Source organism: Antedon mediterranea, chromosome 6 (genome assembly GCF_964355755.1).
Source record: "Antedon mediterranea chromosome 6, ecAntMedi1.1, whole genome shotgun sequence".
Classification (NCBI taxonomy): domain Eukaryota; kingdom Metazoa; phylum Echinodermata; class Crinoidea; order Comatulida; family Antedonidae; genus Antedon; species Antedon mediterranea.
In genome coordinates this window covers 8,677,534-8,695,171 of record NC_092675.1, presented here as the reverse complement: position 1 = coordinate 8,695,171, position 17,638 = coordinate 8,677,534, and the positions used below count along the sequence as shown (strand labels likewise).

At 36.6% G+C, this 17,638-nt stretch overlaps 44 non-coding genes and 2 pseudogenes across 44 annotated transcripts; all 46 read right to left on the bottom strand.

The window, feature by feature from the left end:
* Nucleotides 1–110: 110 nt before the first annotated feature.
* On the bottom strand, nucleotides 111–229 carry LOC140052889 (5S ribosomal RNA). The gene has a single exon (XR_011845801.1). It is a non-coding gene; the product is annotated as a 5S ribosomal RNA (ribosomal RNA).
* Nucleotides 230–347: 118 nt separating this feature from the next.
* LOC140052952 (5S ribosomal RNA) lies at nucleotides 348–466 on the bottom strand. The gene has a single exon (XR_011845862.1). It is a non-coding gene; the product is annotated as a 5S ribosomal RNA (ribosomal RNA).
* Nucleotides 467–583: 117 nt separating this feature from the next.
* On the bottom strand, nucleotides 584–702 carry LOC140052888 (5S ribosomal RNA). The gene has a single exon (XR_011845800.1). It is a non-coding gene; the product is annotated as a 5S ribosomal RNA (ribosomal RNA).
* A 118-nt stretch (nucleotides 703–820) lies between these two features.
* On the bottom strand, nucleotides 821–939 carry LOC140052951 (5S ribosomal RNA). The gene has a single exon (XR_011845861.1). It is a non-coding gene; the product is annotated as a 5S ribosomal RNA (ribosomal RNA).
* A 117-nt stretch (nucleotides 940–1,056) lies between these two features.
* On the bottom strand, nucleotides 1,057–1,175 carry LOC140052824 (5S ribosomal RNA). The gene has a single exon (XR_011845738.1). It is a non-coding gene; the product is annotated as a 5S ribosomal RNA (ribosomal RNA).
* A 118-nt stretch (nucleotides 1,176–1,293) lies between these two features.
* LOC140053588 (5S ribosomal RNA) lies at nucleotides 1,294–1,412 on the bottom strand. The gene has a single exon (XR_011846443.1). It is a non-coding gene; the product is annotated as a 5S ribosomal RNA (ribosomal RNA).
* Nucleotides 1,413–1,529: 117 nt separating this feature from the next.
* LOC140053011 (5S ribosomal RNA) lies at nucleotides 1,530–1,648 on the bottom strand. Its single transcript, XR_011845917.1, has one exon. It is a non-coding gene; the product is annotated as a 5S ribosomal RNA (ribosomal RNA).
* A 118-nt stretch (nucleotides 1,649–1,766) lies between these two features.
* On the bottom strand, nucleotides 1,767–1,885 carry LOC140052749 (5S ribosomal RNA). Its single transcript, XR_011845666.1, has one exon. It is a non-coding gene; the product is annotated as a 5S ribosomal RNA (ribosomal RNA).
* Nucleotides 1,886–2,681: 796 nt separating this feature from the next.
* Nucleotides 2,682–2,800, bottom strand: LOC140052823 (5S ribosomal RNA). Its single transcript, XR_011845737.1, has one exon. It is a non-coding gene; the product is annotated as a 5S ribosomal RNA (ribosomal RNA).
* A 118-nt stretch (nucleotides 2,801–2,918) lies between these two features.
* On the bottom strand, nucleotides 2,919–3,037 carry LOC140052782 (5S ribosomal RNA). Its single transcript, XR_011845698.1, has one exon. It is a non-coding gene; the product is annotated as a 5S ribosomal RNA (ribosomal RNA).
* A 117-nt stretch (nucleotides 3,038–3,154) lies between these two features.
* Nucleotides 3,155–3,273, bottom strand: LOC140052852 (5S ribosomal RNA). The gene has a single exon (XR_011845767.1). It is a non-coding gene; the product is annotated as a 5S ribosomal RNA (ribosomal RNA).
* Nucleotides 3,274–3,391: 118 nt separating this feature from the next.
* LOC140052877 (5S ribosomal RNA) lies at nucleotides 3,392–3,510 on the bottom strand. The gene has a single exon (XR_011845790.1). It is a non-coding gene; the product is annotated as a 5S ribosomal RNA (ribosomal RNA).
* A 745-nt stretch (nucleotides 3,511–4,255) lies between these two features.
* On the bottom strand, nucleotides 4,256–4,374 carry LOC140053360 (5S ribosomal RNA). Its single transcript, XR_011846221.1, has one exon. It is a non-coding gene; the product is annotated as a 5S ribosomal RNA (ribosomal RNA).
* A 98-nt stretch (nucleotides 4,375–4,472) lies between these two features.
* On the bottom strand, nucleotides 4,473–4,591 carry LOC140052815 (5S ribosomal RNA). Its single transcript, XR_011845729.1, has one exon. It is a non-coding gene; the product is annotated as a 5S ribosomal RNA (ribosomal RNA).
* A 118-nt stretch (nucleotides 4,592–4,709) lies between these two features.
* On the bottom strand, nucleotides 4,710–4,828 carry LOC140053417 (5S ribosomal RNA). Its single transcript, XR_011846277.1, has one exon. It is a non-coding gene; the product is annotated as a 5S ribosomal RNA (ribosomal RNA).
* Nucleotides 4,829–5,526: 698 nt separating this feature from the next.
* LOC140052885 (5S ribosomal RNA) lies at nucleotides 5,527–5,645 on the bottom strand. The gene has a single exon (XR_011845798.1). It is a non-coding gene; the product is annotated as a 5S ribosomal RNA (ribosomal RNA).
* A 118-nt stretch (nucleotides 5,646–5,763) lies between these two features.
* LOC140053030 (5S ribosomal RNA) lies at nucleotides 5,764–5,882 on the bottom strand. The gene has a single exon (XR_011845935.1). It is a non-coding gene; the product is annotated as a 5S ribosomal RNA (ribosomal RNA).
* Nucleotides 5,883–6,001: 119 nt separating this feature from the next.
* LOC140052822 (5S ribosomal RNA) lies at nucleotides 6,002–6,120 on the bottom strand. The gene has a single exon (XR_011845736.1). It is a non-coding gene; the product is annotated as a 5S ribosomal RNA (ribosomal RNA).
* Nucleotides 6,121–6,238: 118 nt separating this feature from the next.
* Nucleotides 6,239–6,357, bottom strand: LOC140052770 (5S ribosomal RNA). Its single transcript, XR_011845687.1, has one exon. It is a non-coding gene; the product is annotated as a 5S ribosomal RNA (ribosomal RNA).
* A 118-nt stretch (nucleotides 6,358–6,475) lies between these two features.
* On the bottom strand, nucleotides 6,476–6,594 carry LOC140052755 (5S ribosomal RNA). Its single transcript, XR_011845672.1, has one exon. It is a non-coding gene; the product is annotated as a 5S ribosomal RNA (ribosomal RNA).
* Nucleotides 6,595–6,712: 118 nt separating this feature from the next.
* LOC140052876 (5S ribosomal RNA) lies at nucleotides 6,713–6,831 on the bottom strand. Its single transcript, XR_011845789.1, has one exon. It is a non-coding gene; the product is annotated as a 5S ribosomal RNA (ribosomal RNA).
* Nucleotides 6,832–7,576: 745 nt separating this feature from the next.
* On the bottom strand, nucleotides 7,577–7,695 carry LOC140053359 (5S ribosomal RNA). Its single transcript, XR_011846220.1, has one exon. It is a non-coding gene; the product is annotated as a 5S ribosomal RNA (ribosomal RNA).
* Nucleotides 7,696–7,793: 98 nt separating this feature from the next.
* Nucleotides 7,794–7,912, bottom strand: LOC140052810 (5S ribosomal RNA). The gene has a single exon (XR_011845725.1). It is a non-coding gene; the product is annotated as a 5S ribosomal RNA (ribosomal RNA).
* Nucleotides 7,913–8,030: 118 nt separating this feature from the next.
* Nucleotides 8,031–8,149, bottom strand: LOC140053416 (5S ribosomal RNA). Its single transcript, XR_011846276.1, has one exon. It is a non-coding gene; the product is annotated as a 5S ribosomal RNA (ribosomal RNA).
* A 698-nt stretch (nucleotides 8,150–8,847) lies between these two features.
* LOC140053396 (5S ribosomal RNA) lies at nucleotides 8,848–8,966 on the bottom strand. The gene has a single exon (XR_011846257.1). It is a non-coding gene; the product is annotated as a 5S ribosomal RNA (ribosomal RNA).
* A 117-nt stretch (nucleotides 8,967–9,083) lies between these two features.
* LOC140052963 (5S ribosomal RNA) lies at nucleotides 9,084–9,202 on the bottom strand. Its single transcript, XR_011845873.1, has one exon. It is a non-coding gene; the product is annotated as a 5S ribosomal RNA (ribosomal RNA).
* Nucleotides 9,203–9,320: 118 nt separating this feature from the next.
* On the bottom strand, nucleotides 9,321–9,439 carry LOC140052819 (5S ribosomal RNA). The gene has a single exon (XR_011845733.1). It is a non-coding gene; the product is annotated as a 5S ribosomal RNA (ribosomal RNA).
* Nucleotides 9,440–10,317: 878 nt separating this feature from the next.
* On the bottom strand, nucleotides 10,318–10,436 carry LOC140053585 (5S ribosomal RNA). The gene has a single exon (XR_011846440.1). It is a non-coding gene; the product is annotated as a 5S ribosomal RNA (ribosomal RNA).
* Nucleotides 10,437–10,554: 118 nt separating this feature from the next.
* Nucleotides 10,555–10,673, bottom strand: LOC140052751 (5S ribosomal RNA). Its single transcript, XR_011845668.1, has one exon. It is a non-coding gene; the product is annotated as a 5S ribosomal RNA (ribosomal RNA).
* Nucleotides 10,674–10,790: 117 nt separating this feature from the next.
* LOC140053002 (5S ribosomal RNA) lies at nucleotides 10,791–10,927 on the bottom strand (annotated as a pseudogene).
* A 745-nt stretch (nucleotides 10,928–11,672) lies between these two features.
* On the bottom strand, nucleotides 11,673–11,791 carry LOC140053035 (5S ribosomal RNA). Its single transcript, XR_011845940.1, has one exon. It is a non-coding gene; the product is annotated as a 5S ribosomal RNA (ribosomal RNA).
* A 118-nt stretch (nucleotides 11,792–11,909) lies between these two features.
* On the bottom strand, nucleotides 11,910–12,028 carry LOC140052794 (5S ribosomal RNA). Its single transcript, XR_011845710.1, has one exon. It is a non-coding gene; the product is annotated as a 5S ribosomal RNA (ribosomal RNA).
* Nucleotides 12,029–12,906: 878 nt separating this feature from the next.
* Nucleotides 12,907–13,025, bottom strand: LOC140053584 (5S ribosomal RNA). The gene has a single exon (XR_011846439.1). It is a non-coding gene; the product is annotated as a 5S ribosomal RNA (ribosomal RNA).
* A 118-nt stretch (nucleotides 13,026–13,143) lies between these two features.
* LOC140053536 (5S ribosomal RNA) lies at nucleotides 13,144–13,262 on the bottom strand. Its single transcript, XR_011846394.1, has one exon. It is a non-coding gene; the product is annotated as a 5S ribosomal RNA (ribosomal RNA).
* Nucleotides 13,263–13,533: 271 nt separating this feature from the next.
* LOC140053392 (5S ribosomal RNA) lies at nucleotides 13,534–13,652 on the bottom strand. The gene has a single exon (XR_011846253.1). It is a non-coding gene; the product is annotated as a 5S ribosomal RNA (ribosomal RNA).
* A 117-nt stretch (nucleotides 13,653–13,769) lies between these two features.
* On the bottom strand, nucleotides 13,770–13,907 carry LOC140053061 (5S ribosomal RNA; annotated as a pseudogene).
* A 745-nt stretch (nucleotides 13,908–14,652) lies between these two features.
* LOC140053532 (5S ribosomal RNA) lies at nucleotides 14,653–14,771 on the bottom strand. The gene has a single exon (XR_011846390.1). It is a non-coding gene; the product is annotated as a 5S ribosomal RNA (ribosomal RNA).
* A 118-nt stretch (nucleotides 14,772–14,889) lies between these two features.
* Nucleotides 14,890–15,008, bottom strand: LOC140053034 (5S ribosomal RNA). The gene has a single exon (XR_011845939.1). It is a non-coding gene; the product is annotated as a 5S ribosomal RNA (ribosomal RNA).
* Nucleotides 15,009–15,126: 118 nt separating this feature from the next.
* LOC140052792 (5S ribosomal RNA) lies at nucleotides 15,127–15,245 on the bottom strand. The gene has a single exon (XR_011845708.1). It is a non-coding gene; the product is annotated as a 5S ribosomal RNA (ribosomal RNA).
* Nucleotides 15,246–15,943: 698 nt separating this feature from the next.
* On the bottom strand, nucleotides 15,944–16,062 carry LOC140053364 (5S ribosomal RNA). Its single transcript, XR_011846225.1, has one exon. It is a non-coding gene; the product is annotated as a 5S ribosomal RNA (ribosomal RNA).
* Nucleotides 16,063–16,179: 117 nt separating this feature from the next.
* On the bottom strand, nucleotides 16,180–16,298 carry LOC140052769 (5S ribosomal RNA). The gene has a single exon (XR_011845686.1). It is a non-coding gene; the product is annotated as a 5S ribosomal RNA (ribosomal RNA).
* Nucleotides 16,299–16,416: 118 nt separating this feature from the next.
* On the bottom strand, nucleotides 16,417–16,535 carry LOC140052759 (5S ribosomal RNA). The gene has a single exon (XR_011845676.1). It is a non-coding gene; the product is annotated as a 5S ribosomal RNA (ribosomal RNA).
* A 117-nt stretch (nucleotides 16,536–16,652) lies between these two features.
* Nucleotides 16,653–16,771, bottom strand: LOC140053391 (5S ribosomal RNA). The gene has a single exon (XR_011846252.1). It is a non-coding gene; the product is annotated as a 5S ribosomal RNA (ribosomal RNA).
* A 269-nt stretch (nucleotides 16,772–17,040) lies between these two features.
* Nucleotides 17,041–17,159, bottom strand: LOC140052742 (5S ribosomal RNA). Its single transcript, XR_011845660.1, has one exon. It is a non-coding gene; the product is annotated as a 5S ribosomal RNA (ribosomal RNA).
* A 117-nt stretch (nucleotides 17,160–17,276) lies between these two features.
* On the bottom strand, nucleotides 17,277–17,395 carry LOC140053583 (5S ribosomal RNA). The gene has a single exon (XR_011846438.1). It is a non-coding gene; the product is annotated as a 5S ribosomal RNA (ribosomal RNA).
* Nucleotides 17,396–17,513: 118 nt separating this feature from the next.
* Nucleotides 17,514–17,632, bottom strand: LOC140052827 (5S ribosomal RNA). Its single transcript, XR_011845741.1, has one exon. It is a non-coding gene; the product is annotated as a 5S ribosomal RNA (ribosomal RNA).
* Nucleotides 17,633–17,638: the final 6 nt, after the last annotated feature.

Genomic DNA, 17,638 nt, shown 5'->3' with positions numbered 1-17,638 from the left:
ACTTGCGGTTCAAGATTATAACTTTAAAAGATCTTATAGTTACTGTCATAAAAATATAATTGAAAGGTAAAATAAACTTTATTTAGTATAATTTAAAAAAGTTAAACATAGGTCTACGACACCAGGTATTCCCAGGCGGTCTCCCATCCAAGTACTAACCAGGCCCGACGTTGTTTAACTGCGGTGTTCGGACGAGAACCGGTGTTTTCAACCTGGTACGGTTGTAGACGTTCGGTTACATGCGGTTCAAGATTATAACTTAGAAAGATCTTATAGTTACTGTCATAAAAACATAATTGAAAGGTAAAATAAACATTGTTTAGTATAATTTAAAAAAGTTAAACATAGCTCTACGACACCAGGTATTCCCAGGCGGTCTCCCATCCAAGTACTAACCAGGCCCGACGTTGTTTAACTGCGGTGTTCGGACGAGAACCGGTGTTTTCAACGTGGTATGGTTGTGACGTTCGGTTACTTGCGGTTCAAGATTATAACTTAGAAAGATCTTATAGTTACTGTCATAAAAATATAATTGAAAGGTAAAATAAACTTTATTTAGTATAATTTAAAAAAGTTAAACATAGGTCTACGACACCAGGTATTCCCAGGCGGTCTCCCATCCAAGTACTAACCAGGCCCGACGTTGTTTAACTGCGGTGTTCGGACGAGAACCGGTGTTTTCAACCTGGTACGGTTGTAGACGTTCGGTTACATGCGGTTCAAGATTATAACTTAGAAAGATCTTATAGTTACTGTCATAAAAACATAATTGAAAGGTAAAATAAACATTGTTTAGTATAATTTAAAAAAGTTAAACATAGCTCTACGACACCAGGTATTCCCAGGCGGTCTCCCATCCAAGTACTAACCAGGCCCGACGTTGTTTAACTGCGGTGTTCGGACGAGAACCGGTGTTTTCAACGTGGTATGGTTGTGACGTTCGGTTACTTGCGGTTCAAGATTATAACTTAGAAAGATCTTATAGTTACTGTCATAAAAATATAATTGAAAGGTAAAATAAACTTTATTTAGTATAATTTAAAAAAGTTAAACATAGGTCTACGACACCAGGTATTCCCAGGCAGTCTCCCATCCAAATACTAACCAGGCCCGACGTTGTTTAACTGCGGTGTTCGGACGAGAACCGGTGTTTTCAACGTGGTATGGTTGTAGACGTTCGGTTACTTGCGGTTCAAGATTATAACTTAGAAAGATCTTATAGTTACTGTCATAAAAATATAATTGAAAGGTAAAATAAACTTTATTTAGTATAATTTAAAAAAGTTAAACATAGGTCTACGACACCAGGTATTCCCAGGCGGTCTCCCATCCAAGTACTAACCAGGCCCGACGTTGTTTAACTGCGGTATTCGGACGAGAACCGGTGTTTTCAACGTGGTATGGTTGTAGACATTCGGTTACTTGCGGTTCAAGATTATAACTGAGAAAGATCTTATAGTTACTGTCAAAAAACATAATTGAAAGGTAAAATAAACATTGTTTAGTATAATTTTAAAAAGTTAAACATAGGTCTACGACACCAGGTATTCCCAGGCGGTCTTCCATCCAAGTACTAACCAGGCCCGACGTTGTTTAAAGGCGGTGTTCGGACGAGAACCGGTGTTTTCAACGTGGTATGGTTGTAGACGTTCGGTTACTTGCGGTTCAAGATTATAACTTAGAAAGATCTTATAGTTACTGTCATAAAAACAAAATTGAAAGGTAAAATAAACATTGTTTAGTATAATTTAAAAAAGTTAAACATAGGTCTACGACACTAGGTATTCCCAGGCGGTCTCCCATCCAAGTACTAACCAGGCCCGACGTTGTTTAACTGCGGTGTTCGGACGAGAACCGGTGTTTTCAACGTGGTATGGTTGTAGACGTTCGGTTACTTGCGGTTCAAGTATATATAAATCTTATATTCACTGTCAAAATCTCTATAAACATATATATCCTATAACCTAATAGTTTTGTTCATTTATTATAGAACATTTTCTAGGATTGAAATTAGCAGCTGCTGAAACCACGACGTTGGTATTTACACCCACTTCTGTTGAAGAAATACATACTTGAAAGGTAAATTCAACTTTGTTTAGTATAATTTAAAAAGTTATACTGAGGTTCTTAAAAAGATAATATAAAGGAAACAATAACACTGTACAAAGAAGCATAGCACAATAGCGGCATGTACAAAAGATTCAGGCCGCTTTGTTGCTAAGAATCAAACGCGCACACAAGTGGACGCCCGCGTAGTACAGTGACGTTTGTACCGTCACCACAGCAGCAACATACAACAACAAACATGTCTTTGAACAACAACTTGTTTAACTTCAGTGATCGGACGAGAACCGTTGTTTCCAATGCAGTTTAGTTGAAAAACTTTCGATTAATTGCGGTTACAGTTTGAATTTATTTACTTATACTATCATCAACAGTATAAACACATTTTTGGAAAATAGAAACACTTAAACGAGACTATATTTTAGGATTATTAAAAAGATAAAAACAGGTGTACGACAACAGATATTCACAGGCTAGGCAACCTGGTACGGTTGTAGACATTCGGTTACTTGCGGTTCAAGGTTATAACTTTGAAAGATCTTATAGTTACTGTCATAAAAATATAATTGAAAGGTAAAATAAACTTTATTTAGTATAATTTAAAAAAGTTAAACATAGGTCTACGACACCAGGTATTCCCAGGCAGTCTCCCATCCAAATACTAACCAGGCCCGACGTTGTTTAACTGCGGTGTTCGGACGAGAACCGGTGTTTTCAACGTGGTATGGTTGTAGACGTTCGGTTACTTGCGGTTCAAGATTATAACTTAGAAAGATCTTATAGTTACTGTCATAAAAATATAATTGAAAGGTAAAATAAACTTTATTTAGTATAATTTAAAAAAGTTAAACATAGGTCTACGACACCAGGTATTCCCAGGCGGTCTCCCATCCAAGTACTAACCAGGCCCGACGTTGTTTAACTGCGGTGTTCGGACGAGAACCGGTGTTTTCAACGTGGTATGGTTGTAGACATTCGGTTACTTGCGGTTCAAGATTATAACTGAGAAAGATCTTATAGTTACTGTCAAAAAACATAATTGAAAGGTAAAATAAACATTGTTTAGTATAATTTAAAAAAGTTAAACATAGGTCTACGACACAAGGTATTCCCAGGCGGTCTCCCATCCAAGTACTAACCAGGCCCGACGTTGTTTAACTGCGGTGTTCGGAGGAGAACCGGTGTTTTCAACGTGGTATGGTTGTAGACGTTCGGTTACTTGCGGTTCAAGATTATAACTTAGAAAGATCTTATAGTTACTGTCATAAAAACATAATTGAAAGGTAAAATAAACTTTGTTTAGTATAATTTAAAAAAGTTAAACATAGGTCTACGACACCAGGTATTCCCAGGCGGTCTCCCATCCAAGTACTAACGAGGCCCGACGTTGTTTAACTGCGGTGTTCGGACGAGAACCGGTGTTTTCAACGTGGTATGATTGTAGACGTTCGGTTACTTGCGGTTCAAGTATATATAAATCTTATATTCACTGTCAAAATCTCTATAAACATATATATCCTATAACCTAATAGTTTTGTTCATTTATTATAGAACATTTTCTAGGATTGAAATTAGCAGCTGCTGAAACCATGACGTTGGTATTTACACCCACTTCTGTTGAAGAAACACATACTTGAAAGGTAAATTCAACTTTGTTTAGTATAATTTAAAAAGTTATACTGAGGTTCTTAAAAAGATAATATAAAGGAAACAATAACACTGTACAAAGAAGCATAACACAATAGCGGCATGTACAAAAGATTCAGGCCGCGTTGTTGCTAAGAATCAAACGCGCACACAAGTGGACGCCCGCGTAGTACAGTGACGTTTGTACCGTCACCACAGCAGCAACATACAACAACAAACATGTCTTTGAACAACAACTTGTTTAACTTCAGTGATCGGACGAGAACCGTTGTTTTCAATGCAGTTTAGTTTAAAAACTTTCGATTAATTGCGGTTACAGTTTGAATTTATTTACTTATACTATCATCAACAGTATAAACACATTTTTGGAAAATCGAAACACTTAAAGGAGACTATATTTTAGGATTATTAAAAAGATAAAAACAGGTGTACGACAACAGATATTAACAGGCTAGGCAACCTGCAATCTTATAGTTACTGTCAAAAAACATAATTGAAAGGTAAAATAAACATTGTTTAGTATAATTTAAAAAAGTTAAACATAGGTCTACGACACCAGGTATTCCCAGGCGGTCTCCCATCCAAGTACTAACCAGGCCCGACGTTGTTTAACTGCGGTGTTCGGACGAGAACCGGTGTATTCAACGTGGTATGGTTGTAGACGTTCGGTTACTTGCGGTTCAAGATTATAACTTAGAAAGATCTTATAGTTACTGTCATAAAAACATAATTGAAAGGTAAAATAAACTTTGTTAAACATAGGTCTACGACACCAGGTATTCCCAGGCGGTCTTCCATCCAAGTACTAACCAGGCCCGACGTTGTTTAACTGCGGTGTTCGGACGAGAACCGGTGTTTTCAACGTGGTACGGTTGTAGACGTTCGGTTACTTGCGGTTCAAGATTATAACTTAGAAAGATCTTATAGTTACTGTCATAAAAACAAAATTGAAAGGTAAAATAAACATTGTTTAGTATAATTTAAAAAAGTTAAACATAGGTCTACGACACCAGGTATTCCCAGGCGGTCTCCCATCCAAGTACTAACCAGGCCCGACGTTGTTTAACTGCGGTGTTCGGACGAGAACCGGTGTTTTCAACATGGTATGGTTGTAGACGTTCGGTTACTTGCGGTTCAAGTATATATAAATCTTATATTCACTGTCAAAATCTCTATAAACACATATATCCTATAACCTAATAGTACTTGAAAGTTTAATTCAACTTTGATTAGTATAATTTAAAAAGTTATACTGAGGTTCTTAAAAAGATAATATAAAGGAAACAATAACACTGTACAAAGAAGCATAACACAATAGCGGCATGTACAAAAGATTCAGGCCGCTTTGTTGCTAAGAATCAAACGCGCACACAAGTGGACGCCCGCGTAGTACAGTGACGTTTGTACCGTCACCACAGCAGCAACATACAACAACAAACATGTCTTTGAACAACAACTTGTTTAACTTCAGTGATCGGACGAGAACCGTTGTTTCCAATGCAGTTTAGTTGAAAAACTTTCGATTAATTGCGGTTACAGTTTGAATTTATTTACTTATACTATCATCAACAGTATAAACACATTTTTGGAAAATAGAAACACTTAAACGAGACTATATTTTAGGATTATTAAAAAGATAAAAACAGGTGTACGACAACAGATATTCACAGGCTAGGCAACCTGGTACGGTTGTAGACATTCGGTTACTTGCGGTTCAAGATTATAACTTTGAAAGATCTTATAGTTACTGTCATAAAAATATAATTGAAAGGTAAAATAAACTTTATTTAGTATAATTTAAAAAAGTTAAACATAGGTCTACGACACCAGGTATTCCCAGGCGGTCTCCCATCCAAGTACTAACCAGGCCCGACGTTGTTTAACTGCGGTGTTCGGACGAGAACCGGTGTTTTCAACCTGGTACGGTTGTAGACGTTCGGTTACATGCGGTTCAAGATTATAACTTAGAAAGATCTTATAGTTACTGTCATAAAAACATAATTGAAAGGTAAAATAAACATTGTTTAGTATAATTTAAAAAAGTTAAACATAGCTCTACGACACCAGGTATTCCCAGGCGGTCTCCCATCCAAGTACTAACCAGGCCCGACGTTGTTTAACTGCGGTGTTCGGACGAGAACCGGTGTTTTCAACGTGGTACGGTTGTCACACGTTCGGTTACTTGCGGTTCAAGATTATAACTTAGAAAGATCTTATAGTTACTGTCATAAAAATATAATTGAAAGGTAAAATAAACTTTATTTAGTATAATTTAAAAAAGTTAAACATAGGTCTACGACACCAGGTATTCCCAGGCAGTCTCCCATCCAAATACTAACCAGGCCCGACGTTGTTTAACTGCGGTGTTCGGACGAGAACCGGTGTTTTCAACGTGGTATGGTTGTAGACGTTCGGTTACTTGCGGTTCAAGATTATAACTTAGAAAGATCTTATAGTTACTGTCATAAAAATATAATTGAAAGGTAAAATAAACTTTATTTAGTATAATTTAAAAAAGTTAAACATAGGTCTACGACACCAGGTATTCCCAGGCGGTCTCCCATCCAAGTACTAACCAGGCCCGACGTTGTTTAACTGCGGTGTTCGGACGAGAACCGGTGTTTTCAACGTGGTATGGTTGTAGACATTCGGTTACTTGCGGTTCAAGATTATAACTGAGAAAGATCTTATAGTTACTGTCATAAAAACATAATTGAAAGGTAAATTAAACATTGTTTAGTATAATTTAAAAAAGTTAAACATAGGTCTACGACACAAGGTATTCCCAGGCGGTCTCCCATCCAAGTACTAACCAGGCCCGACGTTGTTTAACTGCGGTGTTCGGACGAGAACCGGTGTTTTCAACGTGGTATGGTTGTAGACGTTCGGTTACTTGCGGTTCAAGATTATAACTTAGAAAGATCTTATAGTTACTGTCATAAAAACATAATTGAAAGGTAAAATAAACTTTGTTTAGTATAATTTAAAAAAGTTAAACATAGGTCTACGACACCAGGTATTCCCAGGCGGTCTCCCATCCAAGTACTAACGAGGCCCGACGTTGTTTAACTGCGGTGTTCGGACGAGAACCGGTGTTTTCAACGTGGTATGATTGTAGACGTTCGGTTACTTGCGGTTCAAGTATATATAAATCTTATATTCACTGTCAAAATCTCTATAAACATATATATCCTATAACCTAATAGTTTTGTTCATTTATTATAGAACATTTTCTAGGATTGAAATTAGCTGCTGCTGAAACCATGACGTTGGTATTTACACCCACTTCTGTTGACGAAACACATACTTGAAAGGTAAATTCAACTTTGTTTAGTATAATTTAAAAAGTTATACTGAGGTTCTTAAAAAGATAATATAAAGGAAACAATAACACTGTACAAAGAAGCATAACACAATAGCGGCATGTACAAAAGATTCAGGCCGCGTTGTTGCTAAGAATCAAACGCGCACACAAGTGGACGCCCGCGTAGTACAGTGACGTTTGTACCGTCACCACAGCAGCAACATACAACAACAAACATGTCTTTGAACAACAACTTGTTTAACTTCAGTGATCGGACGAGAACCGTTGTTTTCAATGCAGTTTAGTTTAAAAACTTTCGATTAATTGCGGTTACAGTTTGAATTTATTTACTTATACTATCATCAACAGTATAAACACATTTTTGGAAAATCGAAACACTTAAAGGAGACTATATTTTAGGATTATTAAAAAGATAAAAACAGGTGTACGACAACAGATATTAACAGGCTAGGCAACCTGCAATCTTATAGTTACTGTCAAAAAACATAATTGAAAGGTAAAATAAACATTGTTTAGTATAATTTAAAAAAGTTAAACATAGGTCTACGACACCAGGTATTCCCAGGCGGTCTCCCATCCAAGTACTAACCAGGCCCGACGTTGTTTAACTGCGGTGTTCGGACGAGAACCGGTGTATTCAACGTGGTATGGTTGTAGACGTTCGGTTACTTGCGGTTCAAGATTATAACTTAGAAAGATCTTATAGTTACTGTCATAAAAACATAATTGAAAGGTAAAATAAACTTTGTTAAACATAGGTCTACGACACCAGGTATTCCCAGGTGGTCTTCCATCCAAGTACTAACCAGGCCCGACGTTGTTTAACTGCGGTGTTCGGACGAGAACCGGTGTTTTCAACGTGGTACGGTTGTAGACGTTCGGTTACTTGCGGTTCAAGATTATAACTTAGAAAGATCTTATAGTTACTGTCATAAAAACAAAATTGAAAGGTAAAATAAACATTGTTTAGTATAATTTAAAAAAGTTAAACATAGGTCTACGACACCAGGTATTCCCAGGCGGTCTCCCATCCAAGTACTAACCAGGCCCGACGTTGTTTAACTGCGGTGTTCGGACGAGAACCGGTGTTTTCAACATGGTATGGTTGTAGACGTTCGGTTACTTGCGGTTCAAGTATATATAAATCTTATATTCACTGTCAAAATCTCTATAAACACATATATCCTATAACCTAATAGTACTTGAAAGTTTAATTCAACTTTGATTAGTATAATTTAAAAAGTTATACTGAGGTTCTTAAAAAGATAATATAAAGGAAACAATAACACTGTACAAAGAAGCATAACACAATAGCGGCATGTACAAAAGATTCAGGCCGCTTTGTTGCTAAGAATCAAACGCGCACACAAGTGGACGCCCGCGTAGTACAGTGACGTTTGTACCGTCACCACAGCAGCAACATACAACAACAAACATGTCTTTGAACAACAACTTGTTTAACTTCAGTGATCGGACGAGAACCGTTGTTTCCAATGCAGTTTAGTTGAAAAACTTTCGATTAATTGCGGTTACAGTTTGAATTTATTTACTTATACTATCATCAACAGTATAAACACATTTTTGGAAAATAGAAACACTTAAACGAGACTATATTTTAGGATTATTAAAAAGATAAAAACAGGTGTACGACAACAGATATTCACAGGCTAGGCAACCTGGTACGGTTGTAGACATTCGGTTACTTGCGGTTCAAGATTATAACTTTGAAAGATCTTATAGTTACTGTCATAAAAATATAATTGAAAGTTAAAATAAACTTTATTTTGTAAAATTTGAAGAAGTTAAACATAGGTCTACGACACCAGGTATTCCCAGGCGGTCTCCCATCCAAGTACTAACCAGGCCCGACGTTGTTTAACTGCGGTGTTCGGACGAGAACCGGTGTTTTCAACGTGGTATAGTTGTAGACATTCGGTTACTTGTGGTTCAAGATTATAACTGAGAAAGATCTTATAGTTACTGTCAAAAAACATAATTGAAAGGTAAAATAAACATTGTTTAGTATAATTTAAAAAAGTTAAACATAGGTCTACGACACCAGGTATTCCCAGGCGTTCTTCCATCCAAGTACTAACCAGGCCCGACGTTGTTTAACTGCGGTGTTCGGACGAGAACCGGTGTTTTCAACGTGGTATGGTTGTAGACGTTCGGTTACTTGCGGTTCAAGATTATAACTTAGAAAGATCTTATAGTTACTGTCATAAAAACAAAATTGAAAGGTAAAATAAACATTGTTTAGTATAATTTAAAAAAGTTAAACATAGGTCTATGACACCAGGTATTCCCAGGCGGTCTCCCATCCAAGTACTAACCAGGCCCGACGTTGTTTAACTGCGGTGTTCGGACGAGAACCGGTGTTTTCAACATGGTATGGTTGTAGACGTTCGGTTACTTGCGGTTCAAGTATATATAAATCTTATATTCACTGTCAAAATCTCTATAAACACATATATCCTATAACCTAATAGTACTTGAAAGTTAAATTCAACTTTGATTAGTATAATTTAAAAAGTTATACTGAGGTTCTTAAAAAGATAATATAAAGGAAACAATAACACTGTACAACGAAGCATAACACAATAGCGGCATGTACAAAAGATTCAGGCCGCTTTGTTGCTAAGAATCAAACGCGCACACAAGTGGACGCCCGCGTAGTACAGTGACGTTTGTACCGTCACCACAGCAGCAACATACAACAACAAACATGTCTTTGAACAACAACTTGTTTAACTTCAGTGATCGGACGAGAACCGTTGTTTTCAATGCAGTTTAGTTGAAAAACTTTCGATTAATTGCGGTTACAGTTTGAATTTATTTACTTATACTATCATCAACAGTATAAACACATTTTTGGAAAATAGAAACACTTAAACGAGACTATATTTTAGGATTATTAAAAAGATAAAAACAGGTGTACGACAACAGATATTCACAGGCTAGGCAACCTGGTACGGTTGTAGACATTCGGTTACTTGCGGTTCAAGGTTATAACTTTGAAAGATCTTATAGTTACTGTCATAAAAATATAATTGAAAGTTAAAATAAACTTTATTTTGTATAATTTAAAAAAGTTAAACATAGGTCTACGACACCAGGTATTCCCAGGCGGTCTCCCATCCAAGTACTAACCAGGCCCGACGTTGTTTAACTGCGGTGTTCGGACGATTTTTAACTGAGAAAGATCTTATAGTTACTGTCAAAAAACATAATTGAAAGGTAAAATAAACATTGTTTAGTATAATTTAAAAAAGTTAAACATAGGTCTACGACACCAGGTATTCCCAGGCGGTCTCCCATCCAAGTACTAACCAGGCCCGACGTTGTTTAACTGCGGTGTTCGGACGAGAACCGGTGTTTTCAAAGTGGTATGGTTGTAGACGTTCGGTTACTTGCGGTTCAAGATTATAACTTAGAAAGATCTTATAGTTACTGTCATAAAAACATAATTGAAAGGTAAAATAAACTTTGTTTAGTATAATTTAAAAAAGTTAAACATAGGTCTACGACACCAGGTATTCCCAGGCGGTCTTCCATCCAAGTACTAACCAGGCCCGACGTTGTTTAACTGCGGTGTTCGGACGAGAACCGGTGTTTGCAACGTGGTATGGTTGTAGACATTCGGTTACTTGCGGTTCAAGATTATAACTGAGAAAGATCTTATAGTTACTGTCAAAAAACATAATTGAAAGGTAAAATAAACTTTGTTTAGTATAATTTAAAAAAGTTCAACATAGGTCTACGACACCAGGTATTCCCAGGCGGTCTCCCATCCAAGTACTAACCAGGCCCGACGTTGTTTAACTGCGGTGTTCGGACGAGAACCGGTGTTCGGACGAGAACCGGTGTTTTCAACGTGGTATGGTTGTAGACGTTAGGTTACTTGCGGTTTAAGTATATATAAATCTTATATTCACTGTCAAAATCTCTATAAACATATATATCCTATAACCTAATAGTTTTGTTCATTTATTATAGAACATTTTCTAGGATTGAAATTAGCAGCTGCTGAAACCATGACGTTGGTATTTACACCCACTTCTGTTGAAGAAACACATACTTGAAAGGTAAATTCAACTTTGTTTAGTATAATTTAAAAAGTTATACTGAGGTTCTTAAAAAGATAATATAAAGGAAACAATAACACTGTACAAAGAAGCATAACACAATAGTGGCATGTACAAAAGATTCAGGCCGCTTTGTTGCTAAGAATCAAATGCGCACACAAGTGGACGCCCGCGTAGTACAGTGACGTTTGTACCGTCACCACAGCAGCAACATACAACAACAAACATGTCTTTGAACAACAACTTGTTTAACTTCAGTGATCGGACGAGAACCGTTGTTTTCAATGCAGTTTAGTTTAAAAACTTTCGATTAATTGCGGTTACAGTTTGAATTTATTTACTTATACTATCATCAACAGTATAAACACATTTTTGGAAAATCGAAACACTTAAACGAGACTATATTTTAGGATTATTAAAAAGATAAAAACAGGTGTACGACAACAGATATTCACAGGCTAGGCAACCTGCAATCTTATAGTTACTGTCAAAAAACATAATTGAAAGGTAAAATAAACATTGTTTAGTATAATTTAAAAAAGTTAAACATAGGTCTACGACACCAGGTATTCCCAGGCGTTCTTCCATCCAAGTACTAACCAGGCCCGACGTTGTTTAACTGCGGTGTTCGGACAAGAACCGGTGTTTTCAACGTGGTATGGTTGTAGACGTTCGGTTACTTGCGGTTCAAGATTATAACTTAGAAAGATCTTATAGTTACTGTCATAAAAACAAAATTGAAAGGTAAAATAAACATTGTTTAGTATAATTTAAAAAAGTTAAACATAGGTCTACGACACCAGGTATTCCCAGGCGGTCTCCCATCCAAGTACTAACCAGGCCCGACGTTGTTTAACTGTGGTGTTCGGACGAGAACCGGTGTTTTCAACATGGTATGGTTGTAGACGTTCGGTTACTTGCGGTTCAAGTATATATAAATCTTATATTCACTGTCAAAATCTCTATAAACACATATATCCTATAACCTAATAGTACTTGAAAGTTAAATTCAACTTTGATTAGTATAATTTAAAAAGTTATACTGAGGTTCTTAAAAAGATAATATAAAGGAAACAATAACACTGTACAAAGAAGCATAACACAATAGCGGCATGTACAAAAGATTCAGGCCGCTTTGTTGCTAAGAATCAAACGCGCACACAAGTGGACGCCCGCGTAGTACAGTGACGTTTGTACCGTCACCACAGCAGCAACATACAACAACAAACATGTCTTTGAACAACAACTTGTTTAACTTCAGTGATCGGACGAGAACCGTTGTTTTCAATGCAGTTTAGTTGAAAAACTTTCGATTAATTGCGGTTACAGTTTGAATTTATTTACTTATACTATCATCAACAGTATAAACACATTTTTGGAAAATAGAAACACTTAAACGAGACTATATTTTAGGATTATTAAAAAGATAAAAACAGGTGTACGACAACAGATATTCACAGGCTAGGCAACCTGGTACGGTTGTAGACATTCGGTTACTTGCGGTTCAAGGTTATAACTTTGAAAGATCTTATAGTTACTGTCATAAAAATATAATTGAAAGTTAAAATAAACTTTATTTTGTATAATTTAAAAAAGTTAAACATAGGTCTACGACACCAGGTATTCCCAGGCGGTCTCCCATCCAAGTACTAACCAGGCCCGACGTTGTTTAACTGCGGTGTTCGGACGATTTTTAACTGAGAAAGATCTTATAGTTACTGTCAAAAAACATAATTGAAAGGTAAAATAAACATTGTTTAGTATAATTTAAAAAAGTTAAACATAGGTCTACGACACCAGGTATTCCCAGGCGGTCTCCCATCCAAGTACTAACCAGGCCCGACGTTGTTTAACTGCGGTGTTCGGACGAGAACCGGTGTTTTCAAAGTGGTATGGTTGTAGACGTTCGGTTACTTGCGGTTCAAGATTATAACTTAGAAAGATCTTATAGTTACTGTCATAAAAACATAATTGAAAGGTAAAATAAACTTTGTTTAGTATAATTTAAAAAAGTTAAACATAGGTCTACGACACCAGGTATTCCCAGGCGGTCTTCCATCCAAGTACTAACCAGGCCCGACGTTGTTTAACTGCGGTGTTCGGACGAGAACCGGTGTTTTCAACGTGGTATGGTTGTAGACGTTCGGTTACTTGCGGTTCAAGATTATAACTTAGAAAGATCTTATAGTTACTGTCATGAAAACATAATTGAAAGGTAAAATAAACATTGTTTAGTATAATTTAAAAAAGTTAAACAGATATTCACAGGCTAGGCAACCTGGTACGGTTGTAGACATTCGGTTACTTGCGGTTCAAGATTATAACTTAGAAAAATCTTATAGGTACTGTAAAAAAACATAATTGAAAGGTAAAATAAACATTGTTTAGTATAATTTAAAAAAGTTAAACATAGGTCTACGACACCAGGTATTCCCAGGCGGTCTCCCATCCAAGTACTAACCAGGCCCGACGTTGTTTAACTGCGGTGTTCGGACGAGAACCGGTGTTTGCAACGTGGTATGGTTGTAGACATTCGGTTACTTGCGGTTCAAGATTATAACTGAGAAAGATCTTATAGTTACTGTCAAAAAACATAATTGAAAGGTAAAATAAACTTTGTTTAGTATAATTTAAAAAAGTTCAACATAGGTCTACGACACCAGGTATTCCCAGGCGGTCTCCCATCCAAGTACTAAACCAGGCCCGACGTTGTTTAACTGCGGTGTTCGGACGAGAACCGGTGTTCGGACGAGAACCGGTGTTTTCAACGTGGTATGGTTGTAGACGTTAGGTTACTTGCGGTTTAAGTATATATAAATCTTATATTCACTGTCAAAATCTCTATAAACATATATATCCTATAACCTAATAGTTTTGTTCATTTATTATAGAACATTTTCTAGGATTGAAATTAGCAGCTGCTGAAACCATGACGTTGGTATTTACACCCACTTCTGTTGAAGAAACACATACTTGAAAGGTAAATTCAACTTTGTTTAGTATAATTTAAAAAGTTATACTGAGGTTCTTAAAAAGATAATATAAAGGAAACAATAACACTGTACAAAGAAGCATAACACAATAGTGGCATGTACAAAAGATTCAGGCCGCTTTGTTGCTAAGAATCAAATGCGCACACAAGTGGACGCCCGCGTAGTACAGTGACGTTTGTACCGTCACCACAGCAGCAACATACAACAACAAACATGTCTTTGAACAACAACTTGTTTAACTTCAGTGATCGGACGAGAACCGTTGTTTTCAATGCAGTTTAGTTTAAAAACTTTCGATTAATTGCGGTTACAGTTTGAATTTATTTACTTATACTATCATCAACAGTATAAACACATTTTTGGAAAATCGAAACACTTAAACGAGACTATATTTTAGGATTATTAAAAAGATAAAAACAGGTGTACGACAACAGATATTCACAGGCTAGGCAACCTGCAATCTTATAGTTACTGTCAAAAAACATAATTGAAAGGTAAAATAAACATTGTTTAGTATAATTTAAAAAAGTTAAACATAGGTCTACGACACCAGGTATTCCCAGGCGGTCTCCCATCCAAGTACTAACCAGGCCCGACCTTGTTTAACTGCGGTGTTCGGACGAGAACCGGTGTTTTCAACGTGGTATGGTTGTAGACGTTCGGTTACTTGCGGTTCAAGATTATAACTTAGAAAGATCTTATAGTTACTGTCATAAAAACATAATTGAAAGGTAAAATAAACTTTGTTTAGTATAATTTTAAAAAGTTAAACATAGGTCTACGACACCAGGTATTCCCAGGCGTTCTTCCATCCAAGTACTAACCAGGCCCGACGTTGTTTAACTGCGGTGTTCGGACAAGAACCGGTGTTTTCAACGTGGTATGGTTGTAGACGTTCGATTACTTGCGGTTCAAGATTATAACTTAGAAAGATCTTATAGTTACTGTCATAAAAACAAAATTGAAAGGTAAAATAAACATTGTTTAGTATAATTTAAAAAAGTTAAACATAGGTCTACGACACCAGGTATTCCCAGGCGGTCTCCCATCCAAGTACTAACCAGGCCCGACGTTGTTTAACTGTGGTGTTCGGACGAGAACCGGTGTTTTCAACATGGTATGGTTGTAGACGTTCGGTTACTTGCGGTTCAAGTATATATAAATCTTATATTCACTGTCAAAATCTCTATAAACACATATATCCTATAACCTAATAGTACTTGAAAGTTAAATTCAACTTTGATTAGTATAATTTAAAAAGTTATACTGAGGTTCTTAAAAAGATAATATAAAGGAAACAATAACACTGTACAAAGAAGCATAACACAATAGCGGCATGTACAAAAGATTCAGGCCGCTTTGTTGCTAAGAATCAAACGCGCACACAAGTGGACGCCCGCGTAGTACAGTGACGTTTGTACCGTCACCACAGCAGCAACATACAACAACAAACATGTCTTTGAACAACAACTTGTTTAACTTCAGTGATCGGACGAGAACCGTTGTTTTCAATGCAGTTTAGTTGAAAAACTTTCGATTAATTGCGGTTACAGTTTGAATTTATTTACTTATACTATCATCAACAGTATAAACACATTTTTGGAAAATAGAAACACTTAAACGAGACTATATTTTAGGATTATTAAAAAGATAAAAACAGGTGTACGACAACAGATATTCACAGGCTAGGCAACCTGGTACGGTTGTAGACATTCGGTTACTTGCGGTTCAAGGTTATAACTTTGAAAGATCTTATAGTTACTGTCATAAAAATATAATTGAAAGTTAAAATAAACTTTATTTTGTATAATTTAAAAAAGTTAAACATAGGTCTACGACACCAGGTATTCCCAGGCGGTCTCCCATCCAAGTACTAACCAGGCCCGACGTTGTTTAACTGCGGTGTTCGAACGAGAACCGGTGTTTTCAACGTGGTATGGTTGTAGACATTCGGTTACTTGCGGTTCAAGATTATAACTGAGAAAGATCTTATAGTTACTGTCAAAAAACATAAATGAAAGGTAAAATAAACATTGTTTAGTATAATTTAAAAAAGTTAAACATAGGTCTACGACACCAGGTATTCCCAGGCGGTCTCCCATCCAAGTACTAACCAGGCCCGACGTTGTCTAACTGCGGTGTTCGGACGAGAACCGGTGTTTTCAACGTGGTATGGTTGTAGACGTTCGGTTACTTGCGGTTCAAGATTATAACTTATAAAGATCTTATAGTTACTGCCATGAAAACATAATTGAAAGGTAAAATAAACTTTGTTTAGTATAATTTAAAAAAGTTAAACATAGGTCTACGACACCAGGTATTCCCAGGCGGTCTCCCATCCAAGTACTAACCAGGCCCGACGTTGTTTAACTGCGGTGTTCGGACGAGAACCGGTGTTTTCAACGTGGTATGGTTGTAGACATTCGGTTACTTGCGGTTCAAGATTATAACTGAGAAAGATCTTATAGTTACTGTCAAAAAACATAATTGAAAGGTAAAATAAACATTGTTTAGTATAATTTAAAAAAGTTAAACATAGGTCTACGACACCAGGTATTCCCAGGCGGTCTCCCATCCAAGTACTAACCAGGCCCGACGTTGTTTAACTGCGGTGTTCGGACGAGAACCGGTGTTTGCAACGTGGTATGGTTGTAGACATTCGGTTACTTGCGGTTCAAGATTATAACTGAGAAAGATCTTATAGTTACTGTCAAAAAACATAATTGAAAGGTAAAATAAACATTGTTTAGTATAATTTAAAAAAGTTATACAGATATTCACAGGCTAGGCAACCTGTTACGGTTGTAGACATTCGGTTACTTGCGGTTCAAGATTATAATTTAGAAGATCTTATAGTTACTGTAAAAAAACATAATTGAAAGGTAAAATAAACATTGTTTAGTATAATTTAAAAAAGTTAAACATAGTTCTACGACACCAGGTATTCTCAGGCGGTCTCCCATCCAAGTACTAACCAGGCCCGACGTTGTTTAACTGCGGTGTTCGGACGAGAACCGGTGTTTTCAACGTGGTATGGTTGTAGACATTCGGTTACTTGTGGTTCAAGATTATAACTGAGAAAGATCTTTTAGTTACTGTCAAAAAACATAATTGAAAGGTAAAATAAACATTGTTTAGTATAATTTAAAAAAGTTAAACATAGGTCTACGACACCAGGTATTCCCAGGCGGTCTCCCATCCAAGTACTAACCAGGCCCGACGTTGTTTAACTGCGGTGTTCGGACGAGAACCGGTGTTTTCAAAGTGGTATGGTTGTAGACGTTCGGTTACTTGCGGTTCAAGATTATAACTTAGAAAGATCTTATAGTTACTGTCATAAAAACATAATTGAAAGGTAAAATAAACTTTGTTTAGTATAATTTTAAAAAGTTAAACATAGGTCTACGACACCAGGTATTCCCAGGCGGTCTTCCATCCAAGTACTAACCAGGCCCGACGTTGTTTAACTGCGGTGTTCGGACGAGAACCGATGTTTTCAACGTGGTATGGTTGTAGACGTTCGG